At 38.7% G+C, this 15,636-nt stretch overlaps 1 protein-coding gene across 2 annotated transcripts in view; it reads left to right on the top strand.

Moving 5' to 3' along the window:
• Positions 1 to 15,636, top strand: part of mcm8 (minichromosome maintenance 8 homologous recombination repair factor) — a 244,565-nt gene that overhangs the window by 185,864 nt on the left and 43,065 nt on the right. For both annotated transcript variants that reach the window (XM_077729396.1, XM_077729397.1), the window contains one exon: positions 6,718 to 6,839. The gene's annotated coding sequence lies outside the window, so the exon portion shown is untranslated. The remainder of the gene's footprint in view (positions 1 to 6,717; positions 6,840 to 15,636) is intronic.

The raw sequence follows: 15,636 nt of genomic DNA, 5'->3' as shown, positions 1-15,636 counted from the left end.
TTTTGTATGACAGGACCAGTAATACCATGAATATATAAATATACTTGTAATCCAGAATAGATGGGGTTAGGGTTACTTCATTACCTTGGCAGTGTTTATACCAGAGGGAAATTTAGTGGTACTTACTACCTGGCTCAGTACTTTTTTCAGGCAGTATGTGACTTGGGCCTGTTTACTTTTTTAGATTGATAATTTACTGTAGCCTACCTATCAGACACGGTCATTTATAATGGAGCACATTGAACAACAGCATGTCCTCAATTACACTCGTTATTTAAAAATAATAATACAATTTTTTGATGGTCTATAATGCAATCCATCCCCATTGACATGCAGCTTCATCCTGACATGCTTTCCAAGCAATAACCTGGCATTTAGACTATATTTTTTTCCTCTAAAAGCAACACATTGACACGTCTTCATGATATGAAATCATGCAGGAGCAACATGTTCTCTCCTCTTGCATGTTTTTCGCTTTGCCGCTCTTGAGATTTTTTTTCTTTCTGCATTTGTCAAATGAAAGGCAAACAAGTGCAGGCGCTTGAGAGCTGCCATTCATCTTCCCTCGACCTCTCTGTTCGTCATCCCGGTCCTCTCGGCGACTCGTCATTCTTCTTCTCCTGTCATTCAGGCTGTTCTTTTCCTTTTGGTCCCTCCTCCTTCTGGCATGGTTTTCATTTTGACTGATTGATGGATGGCTGCTCGCTGATTCACATTTAGATGTGATAGCCATGCAATAAACAATGATAACGTTCTCCATCCTTCATCCTTTCACATGCCAGGAATAGATGTTTACAAGATGTTAAATTGTGTTTGATGTGAGCCACAAGTACGCTACTCGGGTCAATTGGGGACTCCAAGTTGAAATTGTTTTCGCCTGGTGTTTCCAAAATTAAGCTTGTCTGTTTCGTTGAAGATTTAAATTGCCTGTCAGTTTGCTGTAAATTATGTTTGATGTTTACGAAAAAACATGTATAATAGGTTAAGTGAACACTTGAAATTGTTGTCGGACATTTACTTAGGTGAAGGCAATTTGTGTTTTTGGTGTTTTTTATCAAGTTTCATTGGAAAAACACACTTTATTTGCTCGTTGGCTGTCATTGACAGGGATAGTGGGAGGGATCATAATCTTGCGTAAATCACATTACATACAAATACACGATTCTCATACATATGGCAGATTATAGACATGAGAACAGAACTTGAAGGATTTTTCAATATATTTCGACCTTCCTCGTAAATATGTACCTGTATATGCGTGTCTATATGTGAGTTTCCACCACTTTCCCCATCAAGTGTGTTTTTATTGATGAATCCGCAGTCAAACGGAACTCTGTTTACCCACGGTGCCATTAGCTCCAGGGGGGGCGCCATGGCAACAGTGTAAGTAGGATAAATGACATCACAGCAGGGGCAGCTGGATGGGGAGGGTGCTCTCACACCCCGGCGAGCCCAAGACGGATTGCGTCGAGCTTGCCCAACGATAGAGGAGGATGAGAAAGAGGAGTGTCATGAAGATGTCGAGAAGGGGCGGATGGATGTGCAGCGGGGCGCGGCGGCATAATGACTTCTCGGGGGAAATTAAAAGTTATCGTATAATTATTTCTATGTGACATCGGTGGCCTGATGTTTCCCTTTACACCTGCAATTAAAGCGACGCCTGTTGTCCTGGCGTGCGTCCGCAGTCGACGTATTTGCACTGACAGATGACGGTGTGCTTGGACATCTCGGAATAGTCTACAAACTCGACATCAAGTGGGCTGTCATGTTTTACAATTAGCCCCATTTTTTTCTACAATTTGCCAACAGTGGATAAATTTCAGTGGCCTGAACGACCAAAACATATGTTTTCTGCGGTAGAACCACGGAAAACGGTCGGTGTGGATAGCAGTCTATTGTATGTAGTATTTGACCTTGTGAAAGAGGCCATATTGTTGCCCTTTAAAGATGCTCGTCCACCATTTTCCCACTATTGTGTCTTTGTAATGAGTGCTGAGGCTGAGCCAACTCCATTACCCATCAGTCCTTTCTGCTACCACAAGGTTATTACATGGTCGGATAAAGGTCAACTTGGCGTTCTCATACCTTCACATTCTTAACGTGGTAGACATCAATCGATCTTCTGCAAGAAAAAAAAATACAAGCAAAATTAATCTCACTTCTACAAACTGAGTAAACAGTTCCAATAGTAATTGGAAAACTTTGATGGTGGAAATCTGCTTTTAAAGTTCTGTTTGTGGTCTATTCCGTAGTTTAGTTATGACATTAGATGCACACACACCAAGATATCTAGAAGCAATCACCTGAACATTTAAAATCATTTTCAGGAATCAGTTTGTGGCCCCATTTTGGTTGTTTCACTCTGTGACGACTAACAACAAAAACACACAATCAATGTTGTAGCATGTCACAAATGGATGACTCTCGCCATGCTAAAACTATTAGCCACTGCTGCGGCAATGCGGGCTCGCTGATGCTGTGAAACTGGTCAACTAGAAGCCTAAGGGGGCTACAAATGTGCTTCACTTGGGCTCTAAAAGGAATGCTGATTCGCACCAGGGTAGAGTTGCCGCTTCCCACACAGTTGGCTGTTTATCTTTCAGTTATTTGTTCAGTGATTGCATCCCTGAGAGGTTTTCAGGCTTGTTGTGATTACACCGTTCGTCCTGTCTAATGGCTTGTCTATTTCTCTGGCTTCATTTGAGTTTTTTTTTTTATTTACTTATTTTTAACAGACCAGTCACACTATACAAGTACACTCTATTGTTTTCGCTTCAGGTCATATGGAGACCTAGTCAATCACTTTCTGCCATCAGGGAGAACTTGGTCACTGTTGTTTACAAACATTGTGGAAAGGTCTATGGACCTTTTTCGATCAGCTATCTTCTTCTCTTTTTCCGGCTGTCAGGGCCGTTTCTCTTCGTTTGCCCACACTGAACCTTTAGTCTGTCACTCAACATTTTAACAACATCAAAAATCTTTAAAAAACACTAGCTTGATCTAGCCCACATGGGCAAACTACGGCCCGCGGGCCACATACGGCCTTTTAAACATTTTAATCTGGCCCTCCGACATTGTCCAAATGTTTTTTTTTATTTTTTTATTTTATTTTTTCCCCCAAGATGGCGCCGTCATGCGGAAGCCAGTGGCAGTAGCTCTGTCCACTCATATTTGTTTTTCGTGTTTTACAGCCCTTCTATCTTTTTTATATTACATTTTAATATTTCCTAATACATTCCTTTTTACTTTACTTTGTACTTTATACTTTTTACTTTAAGGATGAGTGATGCATATGTTTATACTTTAGTCCTTTTTTTCTCTTTATGTTTCATATGTACTGTTAACGGATGCACTTTTTTATATGTATCAGATCTTATGCTGACCCGGCCCATCTGTCAAATTTTTAAAGTCAATATGGCCCCCGGGCTGAAAAGTTTGCCCACCCCTGATCTAGCTCTTTGAAAACTGTTTGTTAAGTGGATTGACAACTAAGAAAATGCATTCCTCCAACCTTCGACGCCGCCTTGGTGCTCGGACGCCAAAGGCTCTCGTTGGGCTTGTTAGTGAAGCTTGCTTTTCAATTCAAAGACACGGCAGGTTGGCGGTGATGAGTGTCTGTTTGTTTGGAGGGCCTACCTTCTTTGATATCGTAAAGCCCAGTGCTCAACTGTAATGCAATGGGTTTTTTTTAATCATTTAGATTTCATTCAGTGACTACATGTGAAGTAATGCATGATCACAGCACCGAGTAATGAAATCTGTAAGAGTGTACATTTGATACATCGAGCCTACATTGTACATTTGTCTGGTCTGGTGTGTTCCGCTTCTGTGAAACTTCCCACGCAAGTCCAAATTAATCCTTAGATGGAATACCAAAACCTTCAGTTTGTACATGATCAACAATCCCTTAATCCAATCTGGGTTTCAGTAAAAATTGAAATCCAAACATGTAAATAGCCTAGATGAAAGTTCATGGCAGGTGCAAGGTAATTCAAAAGGTTTTGTCTGTTTTTAAAGGGTAAAAAGAAAATTCCTTACAGTATGTGTCATTGCTACACATCATATATCTTTCAACTTCAATCAATCAATGAAAACTTTTTGGTTACCTTGTAATTAAGTCAGTAAGACTCAATGTTCCTCATTTATTGAACATGAGAGTGGTTGTACTATTAAATTTACAGTGCGATAACTGTTAGAAATAGTTGTTGAAACCTCATACACAAATTGCCTAAATATTCTGCTAATCAACATTTATAAAGACAGAGGCCCAGTGAATTTGAACTCTGTTAACTAAATGATAGTGTGTGTGAATTTCCTTTTACTTTGCTTTGCAAAGCATTTGGATTTAAAACATTTCACTATCAGTTACAGACAGCTTTTAAGAATATGCAATTCCCTTGCAATATTCACCCCGATGGTTGTACTCATCTGATTTGCAATGACAGGAAACACTAAGCTGATGTTACTGTCATCCCAAAAGAAGCAAGACTAGTTAATAAATCAGAGAGTTAGTCTTTTCCTGTCTCTTTTGTATTTTCTTATTTTTTTATATGTGTGATTACCTAGAGAAACACAATATTTAGTCTTCCTCTGGTAATAGAATTTGTACAATTGTATTTTTTGATAAAGTAGGTCAATTCTGCTAGCCTGAGTGTCTCCCACCACTGGTTGTTTCTTTGTAAATCCATCTTTTGTTGTACTAGCTCACAAGGGCAAAAGTGTCCTGAATAGGAAACGTTTGTTCTCAGCGCGCCGTCCACACGAGTGTTACCACGCGTGGCGCATTCTAATAGCGAGCGGCCAACGGAATGAGCGGATTAATAATTGACATCCCGCATGAAGAATTGCTAATGAGCTGCGCTGGCCTCAGAGGAAAATAAACAAGCTATTTATTAAATGAAACGGGACACGATGAAGGTTATTATGCTGTCCCGCGCGTCTGCTATAAGATTCCTGCTTTGAATGTTGAAGCGCGATAGGCGTAGCTTGAACGGTTTCGATGGATGTGTAATGGTCAAACAAAATACTGATTAGTTACACTATTGATCGGCATAATCACCCATTCTGAACTTATTAGTATTAGGAAAGCGTTCACAGTTCTAGTGCGGTCATTAGCTTGTGACCGGACGTTTGGTCGCCGGTCCTTTGGTCGCCGGTCCTTTGGTCGCCGGTCCTTTGGTCGCCGGTCCTTTGGTCGCCGGTCCTTTGGTCGCCGGTCCTTTGGTCGCCGGTCCTTTGGTCGCCGGTCCTTTGGTCGCCGGTCCTTTGGTCGCCGGTCCTTTGGTCGCCGGTCCTTTGGTCACCGGTCTGAAGGCTGTAGTTAGATATTAAACAGTACTTGGATATTAAACAGTACTTGGATATTAAACAGTACTTGGCTATTAAACAGTACTTGGCTATTAAACAGTACATGGATATTAAACAGTACTTGGATATTAAACAATACTTGGATATTAAACAGTACTTGGATATTAAACAGTACTTGGATATTAAACAGTACTTGGATATTAAACAGTACTTGGATATTAAACAGTACTTGGATATTAAACAGTACTTGGATATTAAACAGTACTTGGATATTAAACAGTACTTGGATATTAAACAGGACTTGGATATTAAACAGTACTAGGATATTAAACAGTACTTGGATATTAAACAGTCCTTAGAAATTAAACTCTCTCATTAATATAATTTTGAGAGCTGGTTTCAACAGTAAACTATTATTCATTGTATATTTTAAGCACTATATCAATACGTTGATATTGTTTGTATGAATATTGCAAAGGTGGAATGTAAAAAAGATAAACTGACAGAACATATCAGTTGTGTCCTTGGTCATAGTTCATTTCCACGTTTCTTTAGGTGGAAAAGACACGGAAGAGAAATGAATTAAATAAAAATATGTCCAGTTTAATTTGGTGTAGAATTAATGAACTCCATGGGATGTTATTTATTCCATCACAGGGGCAGGGGGTCTTCTCATATACTTAAACCTGCCCTGTTTAATTCTGCTTTCACATCTTGCTTTTGACTTTTACGATATATTTTTGTTGAATTTTTTTCAAATCAATTTCAAAGGGAATCTTTTGCATCTGGAAAAAAACAAAAAACACTATTCCTCTGCGTGTTTACACCAGTGGCGCTATTCAATTAGCTACAAGCTACCTTGATGGGGTGATGCGTGCAACAGCAGGCAGCTTGTTGATTTTTGTTGTACAATTTTAGTTTTTTTGATTTGTTTTTTTTTTTATCTTCAATAGATGTGAAAATGTGCTAACTGCACAATACATGCTTGATAACAAACGCGCAGCGACCAAAGAGCACATTTTTGCAGAAAGCCAGAGTTGTAAATGAGTTTATTGAAGAAATGAAGTATAAAAGACAGAAATAACAAGCTGGAGTCTATTGCTATCAATGGTAGAGGGTTGATATTATTGTAAAAATGTGTGATCTTGCCTTCTTTGGATCTTAAATTTCCTCAAAATCATTCATTTATCTTCCATAAATCAGCTTTTCATCAAATTCAAGGGAAAAATAATATGCCCATCCTGATTGGATTATACAGATTTTTGCAGTTTTAGAAATGTATTAAATAATAAAATCAAGTTTTAGCTCCTGCCACAATTGAAGTGTGATCACAAAAGTTGCATTAAAAATTAATGTTAATTGCTTGTTGATTTTAACTAAATGCTTTTCAACCTTCTACTTTTCAAACAGATAATCTATTACAGTAATCCCTCATATATTGTGGATAATAGACCCAATGGACAAAGGACTTGAACTAAAACTCCCATCAATGTTTTTAGGAGTACATGAAGCAGAGAAGAACTATTTTCACTGTGAGTACAGTATTTATAAAGTATTTACGTTTTTACCTATGTATATACATATATAGATTATATCTAGATATTAATCCTTTGCAATCTTTTGCTACGCTTATAGTTGTGATATTTTATAAATATACACTTGTACTTGTATTTCTGGTAATACTACCAATTCTAGTAATAATGGGGCTGATCCTACTTTGCGATTTTTCCTTTATCGCGGCCATTAAGCGCAATATTTGAGGGATTACTATAAAAAAGAAAAGTATTGCCCACACCTACTTTTAAGCAGGTCAAGGCCCAAGAAAATACCCTCAGAAATGTTGATACCTCTGAAGTTCAAAGTGTCATAAAGTATGCGAGTAAAGTATGCATGCGCCTGCCGATAAGCATCACTCATTATGTGCCGGGTTAGTTCTGTGCGACGCCTCGTCACGACCCCGCGGCCACATCACAGCACGCCGCTCATCTGCATTCCACCGCACGCGCACATCTGCACATGCTTGGATTTGCAGATAACGTGACGCATCTCTCCCGCCTGATTCCCTCCACTTTATACCAACATGAGTTTTAATGATATTTCATACAAATACACGCATGCAATATCCACATGATGTTATTAAATAAATTGACTGGGATAGTTCAACCAAGGCCACCCCTGAAGGCCTATCATCAGTATTTTCCCCAACATTTTTCCTTCTACAATGCCAATATGGTAATCCTCGATTATTGCTACTTCACTTATTGTGAATTCACTATATTCACATATTTTTCTTCTTTTAGTTATTTATTCTTTTTCCTAGTAGCAAAACTGGCTTCCTCTTACAAGTTTCAATGTGGATTTTCACATTTTTATGAATTAAAAAATATATACATATATTTATTTATTTAACTTCTTAAAAATGTGAAAATCTGTGCTAAAAATTGTAAGGAGAAGCCACTCTTGCTTCTGAAGTCAAAAAAAAATAAAAAAAATAAAAAAAATAAAAAAAAAAAAAAATATATATATATATATATATATATTTTTTTTTTTTATTTTTTATTTTTATTTTTTTAATAGTGGTGGCCCTACTTTGCGATTATTGCGACTATGTCCGGTCTACATTACCCCGCGCTATATGATGGACTACTGTATTCACATGATTCTATTAAAAAGACATTACTACTGCAATAACTTTCCTATGAGGCCCACAAGGTCACAAATGTGGAGCTATGACTCCATTAGGATAGTGGTTAACACTAATTAGGATGCTAATTAGTCCGCACTGGTTAACCTGTACAATTTGAAAAAGCACAGAATGTGTGAATTACAGCAAAAAATGTCAAAGGTCAAATTTGAAAATTTCTGACCAACGATTCTGTTATTTTAAATGGATCATTTTTTTTATTATGACCTCTGTCGCCATCAGTGGCAGCCAATGAGTTAAATGCAAAGTTGACTTAAGCGTGACTGTAACTTTTTCTGATATGTAAACGAGAGGCGTTTTCCTGTGTGTGCGCCCCCGGTGGGGCTGCTGCGATATCCTGTTTGGTCACAGCGACTAACACGGCCGAGAAGAAGCGACCCGGTGGACGTGTTTCATGCATCCCCTCAATTTGCAGCGTTGCGAGTGGGATTAACGCATGCACGCGCGCATACATACTGAGAGGCAGTGTGGTTTTGGCAGAGCATTGAATGAACATAATTTTTTTTTCCCCCGCAAGATAAAATGCAAAGGAGAATATTTGGTTTTTGCTTTTATAGTGATTGCTGTATGGATTGGTGGTTTGGTGCAGAAAGGACTTGAAAGTGAATTAATATTTCATGGTAAAATGGGAAAAATATTTTCTTGAAAGGTATATTCAATGAAGGAAATCAATTGTAATGTGAGAAGTCATTCATACTTTTAGGTAGAACATTTTATGTTTGTATTTTGACGGTATTGTGTAAAATGTCTTATGATATGAGTAACTGGATTTGTACGTTTTTAGTTTTAATTTCCTAACAAGATTTGCAAATGTGTTTTTTTAAAGAAAAATCCTCACGAGTCAAATTAAAGTAAATTTAAAAAGTTTTTTCTTGAGGATTATACTTTTTTTAAATTTAAAAACCTACATTTCAGGAAAAATAGGTATTTTTTGATGTGTATTTTCTATACATAGAAATTATATCTTTAAAAAAAACAAGTAAATAAACAAAAGAATCAGAACGTAATTCCTAATTATAAAAAGATATATTTTACCTCATAGTGAGGCTTCTGTCAATGGCGGCTACGGCCGCTAATTACCTCGCCCGGACCATAACACGGACGAGCCATTTTTGTCTTCCTGGGAACAAAAGCGCAGCTCCCCGCGGCTCGTTACGGCAACGAGCTAGCGAGCCGATTGATTTACAGAGCCTCTTGTCACTTTTGGCCCCGAGCGGTGACGCGGCACCTCGTTAGCGCGATGCCGGCGTGCCCAAATGTTAAATCGTCGTTAGGACACTTTTTGTTTGGGTCGCAGGCTGGGGAGACACCACCGGGGATTCTGGTCCTGATTTACCTGCGTTCACCTTTCTGCCGCTGCCTCTGTGCTACTAATTAGATCTTAAGGGCACTTTATACTTCGGAACTACTATGCGTGTCGTTCTGCAAGGAACTAAAGCCACAACCTTTCCACCACTGCAAGCAAAATCTAGGTTTTGTTACTTTTAATAGTTCTACAACTAAGGAAACTATGACTATAAATAGTCCATATCTTATTGCAATTTTATCACAGCTAAAATAAACCATTACGTACAACTAACAAAATACCAACTACGACTACCACAATTACTCACTACTGCAGCAACTACAATTAAAAATAACAACTACTACTCTTACTCTTACCGTATTTTTTCGAATATAAGTCGCACCAGCCAACCAATGCACAATGTCACCGAAAACTTTATATTTTTAAGTCGTGCTGGAGTATAAATCACATTTTTTGAGAGGGCAAATTTTAATTTGATCATAAACCAACAACAACCAAAACCTTCATCTCAACTCACTTGCTTCGACTCAAAGCTTTTATAAAGCACAAAAAAATAATTCAAATAACGTCGCCACACTCGCCAACTACATGATACCGAGCTCCAGAATGAACAACTCCCGCATCTAAAAGAAGCCCGTAAACTGTCCCGCAAACTAATGACCAGGCATCTAATGGCTGCCTATAAATATTACCAAGAATGCATCTGTACCCAAAGAGCCGCTTATCAAGTTTCTCTTCTAACAGAGTGCACTCAGCTGCCTTCCTAAGTGGCCAAGATGCACATGTGATGATAGCCACCTGTTAGTTACCCCGTCCTGATCAAATATGCATACTCACTCTCTTTCCTTCAATAAAAGTGTCCCAAATGCCCATTTACGGAAGACCCCCCCATTCCCCAATCCCTTAGCTCTCCTCCCCAAGAGTCATCAGTTAGCCTCTTGGCTACATGTCCCCAAACTTGGCTGTTTTGCTGTTTTATTAAGTATGTGTTGAAATATGAATGTGAGTCCCTTCGGTCAAGCCTGTCCTTTTCCCAAGATGAGACTTTTCTTGAATTATGAATAGACTTTGTCACCGCCCACCCATCTCTAGCCTCCACTTACCCACCGGCTCCCTCGACGCAGATTCTCTGTGGGATGAAATATACATGTTGGTGAAAAAAAAACTGTGGATGCACAATATGTTCCATTTTGGGGATATTTTATTCCCATTTGTGGTCTTTTAACCTGATTGTTTAGAGAGATGACATACTGAATGTATTCATGAATGAATGAATAAGGGGTTTATAATTGGATGGGATGTAGCTGGAGTTTGATCTTTGTCATTATCTCTTAAATGGTGACCATAATTGCATTGGGTTTTTTTTTTGGATGTGATGTAAATGGAATGACAGTTGGTTGGCGTAGATCTTGATATTTGTTATTATCTCTTAAATGGTGACCATATTTGCATTGTTTTTTGTCATAGGAACTGTACCAATGGAGAGACTGAATGATAGGTTGTCTAACAGTACAAAGATATTGATGGAAAGACTCAATGAAGATTCTGAGGGATTTTATGAAAGATAAGAAAGTTGTGCTCTTTACCAATGAGATACAAAAATAACCCTGAAATGGAGAGATTCAGTCAAAACCTGTTGGATTTCCATCAAGGAGACTTTTGAAGTATCTGTAGGACACCTTTAGGGAAGTATTTTCCATTTTGTTCCCCTACCAGAACCTGGTGTGGAACGTAGGACAACATAATGTACTGTAAAATACTCCCTTGGAAAATCAACAATTCTAGTGCACTCAAAAAATAAATTTTCCAAGCGAGAACATATAGAAAAATTGACTTGATACCAGGAAGTTTCAGGTTGTAAAACCTGGACTTTTCTCCTTAAAGTTTCCAATCACCAAAGTTCTTTCGAACCAGAAGAAAGTAAAGTGAACTTTCTCAAGTAAACATTCCACTCTCTTGATTCTCCTCACATTTTGATGACATGCTCCAGTCCAATCAGAACCAAAATAAATCCCAATCAAATATTAAATGGCCCCTTTTGCTCTAAAACGGGTCAAAGAGCATTGTTGTCCCCAAGAAGATGGCAATAGAGTGTAGACATCAGCAAAGTCCCTAAAAAAAAAAGCTCTTTGGATGCACCTGCGCTTTTGAAGTGTCAGCACTTTTTTGTTTGAGTGGCCAAGCGGCGTCCGCTTTGTCGTCGGGGCGATGCCGTGTGACGCAAAGCGAGGTGGCGACGGTGGTGGCGCTTTATATTTTATTTACGGGAAATCTGTTCCTGCCATCATGGAACAAAGCGTGGCCCTTTCACGCTGCTAAATCGGGGGATCTTTATCTTGTAGATGTACCGTGTATACAAAAAAAAAACACTTTGGTCCATTCACTTTATCTGGGAGTTTTTGCTGAAATCAGCACATTGGTTGAGATCCATTAGGGAAGAAAATGGAGATGAACTTTGTTGGTAGTCTTTCTTCCTGGCGAAAATCAGCGTGGTAGAATGCTTTGGGCCGTGATGGAGGAGAAAGGAACTCGGGTAAAAATGCTGAAATCACTATTAGGGGAGAACTTTGAATATATTTCATGTTTTTTTTAATGAACAAAATGATACAAGTGTTGTATATCTTTGGCAAAAGTTGTCTAAGGAGTGTGCTTATCTAAATGTGTTTACACACTCAAACTTGGGTTTTTTTCAAGTCTACATGGTGAAAAAGATTTTTTTTAAAGATAACAGGGCATTTGGAAATATTAGTTTTTGTTTGATTGACATGGTTATTATTTAACATTCACATGGAATGTAATTTTTGAGCTTCCAAGACGTTTGGTATAGAAAAATTGGCAACATCTGTCTTGTAGTTGACAGCCTCCAGGTGCTTTATTTTATTTTTTATATATTTATATATGTATTCCTTGCTGTATTCCTCAAAAACTTACAAACAAAACTTGCTTGAAACCACTGGATGGCACAGAAACAAAGAAAAGTAATTTCTCCACATAGACTATAACTAAATTTATGTTTATTTCTTCATCTGTTATGTTCACATCCAGACAGAGCCGCATCTGATTACTGATTCCAAAAGGAGAAAAAGGAGGATGTAAGGATAGAATGCCAGCTGTGCTCTCATAAAAAAACAAAAAAAAAACTATTTGTTCACTTTCACCATCACATTAAATTTCAGTTCCTTTCTTCCAAAAAAAGGTTTCTCAAATTCTGGTTCCATATGCATTTGTCTTGAGATTTTACGTCTAGACATCAGTTTTGAAAAGAAGTTATTTTTTTCCCAGTATTCCGTTTCCTACAATACTTCAACATCAATAGGAAAACAACAAAAAGCATTCAAAAAAGTGGTAAATTTTAGTGGTGAGAAAGTGCTTTTATTCATGGAAAAAATGTGTCTGCTATAGGCAATTCTTTCCCTGATTGACAATAGAGGTTTTGTGTGTTTTAGTATTGTATGTGTGTGTTTGTTTAAGTAATGTATGTGTATATTTGTGCATGTGTGTGTGGATGCTTGCTCTTTTTTCAATTGCCTGTGGGTGGTTGAGTGTTTGACCTATTTTGCCGCCTTGTCCTTGGCTTGATTGTTCCATCAGGTGCTTTTAGAGAGGTACACAAACTGTTTGTAAAATTGCAAAATGCACACTGCAAACCAGCACAATAATGAAATTGTTCAATAGGAATAGGATTCATATGCATTGTCATTTTGATGTTGCTTCTTTCTGGTCAATTTCATGGTAAAGTTTGAAAAAGTAATTGTATTCTGGGAAGAGAAAGGACAGTTCTTGCAAGGTGAAACTAGTTATTCCGTAAGAGACAGATATTTAAAGCATGTTTTGTGGGGAGCTGGTTTTTATCATAAATTCACAATGAAGATGAAGAAGGAAATGAAAATGGATGGCCTTCCTTTTGTGTTTGTTGTGTTTGTTTGTCGTGACCTGCCATCACTTCATCTTCATTTGAGCTCTTTTTCCCCCTGCACATCCGACACAAAAACTCATCGGCATATAATTAGCAGTCAAAGTGACAAAACGAGAATTCATCAATTGAATTGCTGTTTGTTTTCCACCTGTTTTTTTTTCTTTTAAGGTAGGGCGACAAAACACAATGTCACAACACAATATTGATACTTATATCAAATTAGCATTACCATTTTGTGGAATGATTGACGTCATCTGAAAAAAAATAGGATTTGAAATACTAAATAACACCCATAATGCTTTGCTATTTAATGGATCTCTCATGTTCCGCTGTTATTTTATGGTACTAAGACGTTTGGTTGCCAGTCTTTCTGTCCCCGGTCAACTGGTGACAGAGAGTTTACTGTTGAAGCCAGCTCTCAAAATTTTATTCATGAGAGAGAGAGTTTAATATCTCAGAGAGAGAGTTTAATATCTAAGAGAGAGAGTTTAATATCTAAGAGAGAGAGTTTAATATCCAAGTACATTTGACCTGCGACCAAAAGGGACTAAAATACCTGGGACCAAACGTCCGCCCACCAAACGTCCGCCGACCAAACGTCCGCCGACCAAACGTCCGCCGACCAAACGTCCGCCGACCAAACGTCCGCCGACCAAACGTCCGCCGACCAAACGTCCGCCGACCAAACGTCCGCCGACCAAACGTCCGCCGACCAAACGTCCGCCGACCAAACGTCCGCCGACCAAACGTCCGCCGACCAAACGTCCGCCGACCAAACGTCCGCCGACCAAACGTCCGCCGACCAAACGTCCGCCGACCAAACGTCCGCCGACCAAACGTCCGCCGACCAAACGTCCGCCGACCAAACGTCCGCCGACCAAACGTTCGCCGACCAAAAGACCGGCAAACAAACGTCCGGTCACACTTTTTTAAAGGCAGGCCAGCCAAGAAAAAGATGGCAAGATACCTGATGATGTCACTATTTTGTGAATCCCCCAACTAAAACAGCCACTTTTAACACTTTTTTCAAAACTGTCACTGAGTTGAAACCCCTTTTTTTATTTTATTTAAGCAATTTACTGCAACTATCAAAGGAACATCCCGTAGCTTACCATTGATAGCCAAACAGTGCAATGTTCCGAACCTACATGACTCATTCACATAGTCGCCATCCCAGACTAACATTGTCTCGTCGGCGGCCATCACCCCTCTCAACTGGCGATGCTTTTTCTTCTAGTTTCCCCGCAGCTCATTGTGTAGCGGCCCGTTAATGGACGCATTAGAATTCCAAAGGCCCATTTGAGCGCGCTGTGTATAATAGGAAGATGATGAGGTGAACTAGATGAGATTACAATGTCTGACACCTGCATGGAGAAAGAACTCGTAAAAGCTGCAGTCCTATTCGCACAATGCGAGTATGTGATCATTTATGACGTGTTGGGGTAAACTGTCCTGCTTCTATAGTACGTCCCCACAAAGCCTACTCAATCCACACTCACCTTTTGTCCACCTTTTGACGTTGTTCTGCATCAGTGGAATACAATGACTCATGAGATACATTAATGAAAGAATGCAGAACATCATTTACTGTACCAAAGTAGAATTAAATGATAGCGTGGCATAAGTTTTTGGCAGAGTAGTTAGGGTTATACATGGAAAAGGAGGGTAGTAAAAGAGGAAGGAAGAAGAAGCGGAGGAAGATGAAGGCCAACTCGCTGAATGTGACTCATCACTTGGCTGCCGAGTCCCGCCGACGGATACAAACGTAGATACAAAATAAGCATATTCGCTGGATTAGGGAAAAAAAAAAAACAGAAGATGACAGTGTTGTTGCTGTCATCAATGCTGAGACATGGTGTCAGTTGAATGGGGTAGAAAAGGTCAAAAGGTCAGATGCTCCTTCCGCACTGCAATAACCATCATATTCAGACTACTAATAAGGCACCAAATTTTATAAGAAAACTGCTGAAATAAAGGGATATTTACACCAAAAGATATGCAGTTAATTAGCTGAACTATCAAAAATCAGGTAATGTCATGTGTGTGGTTAGAAGTAATTGATTGGTCTTTATCAGTGTGTGATTGTTACTCCTTAAAAATAGTGTTTATTTGTCATATTGAGCCCCCAATAGGAGTGTCATTTGGTATGATTTGTGAGGTAAAAATGTTGTATGATATTGGTTTGTAGATTCACGTAATTTACAACAAAGGTATTTTACCTAGAACATAAAACAAGAAAAGTCCATTTCAACTGTTATCTCAACAAACGATCCATTTTACAAAATGGTCCTCTTCCACTCACAGCAGATTCAGTGCAGAAAAAAATACGCCACGTAAACACAACCAGAGGAAGAACAAATATTGAGACAAGTGCAAAAGTGAACATGATGTAAGTCAGGAGAG

This window comes from Stigmatopora nigra, chromosome 12 (genome assembly GCF_051989575.1).
Source record: "Stigmatopora nigra isolate UIUO_SnigA chromosome 12, RoL_Snig_1.1, whole genome shotgun sequence".
Classification (NCBI taxonomy): Eukaryota; Metazoa; Chordata; class Actinopteri; order Syngnathiformes; family Syngnathidae; genus Stigmatopora; species Stigmatopora nigra.
This window is presented reverse-complemented; position numbering and strand designations above follow the sequence as displayed.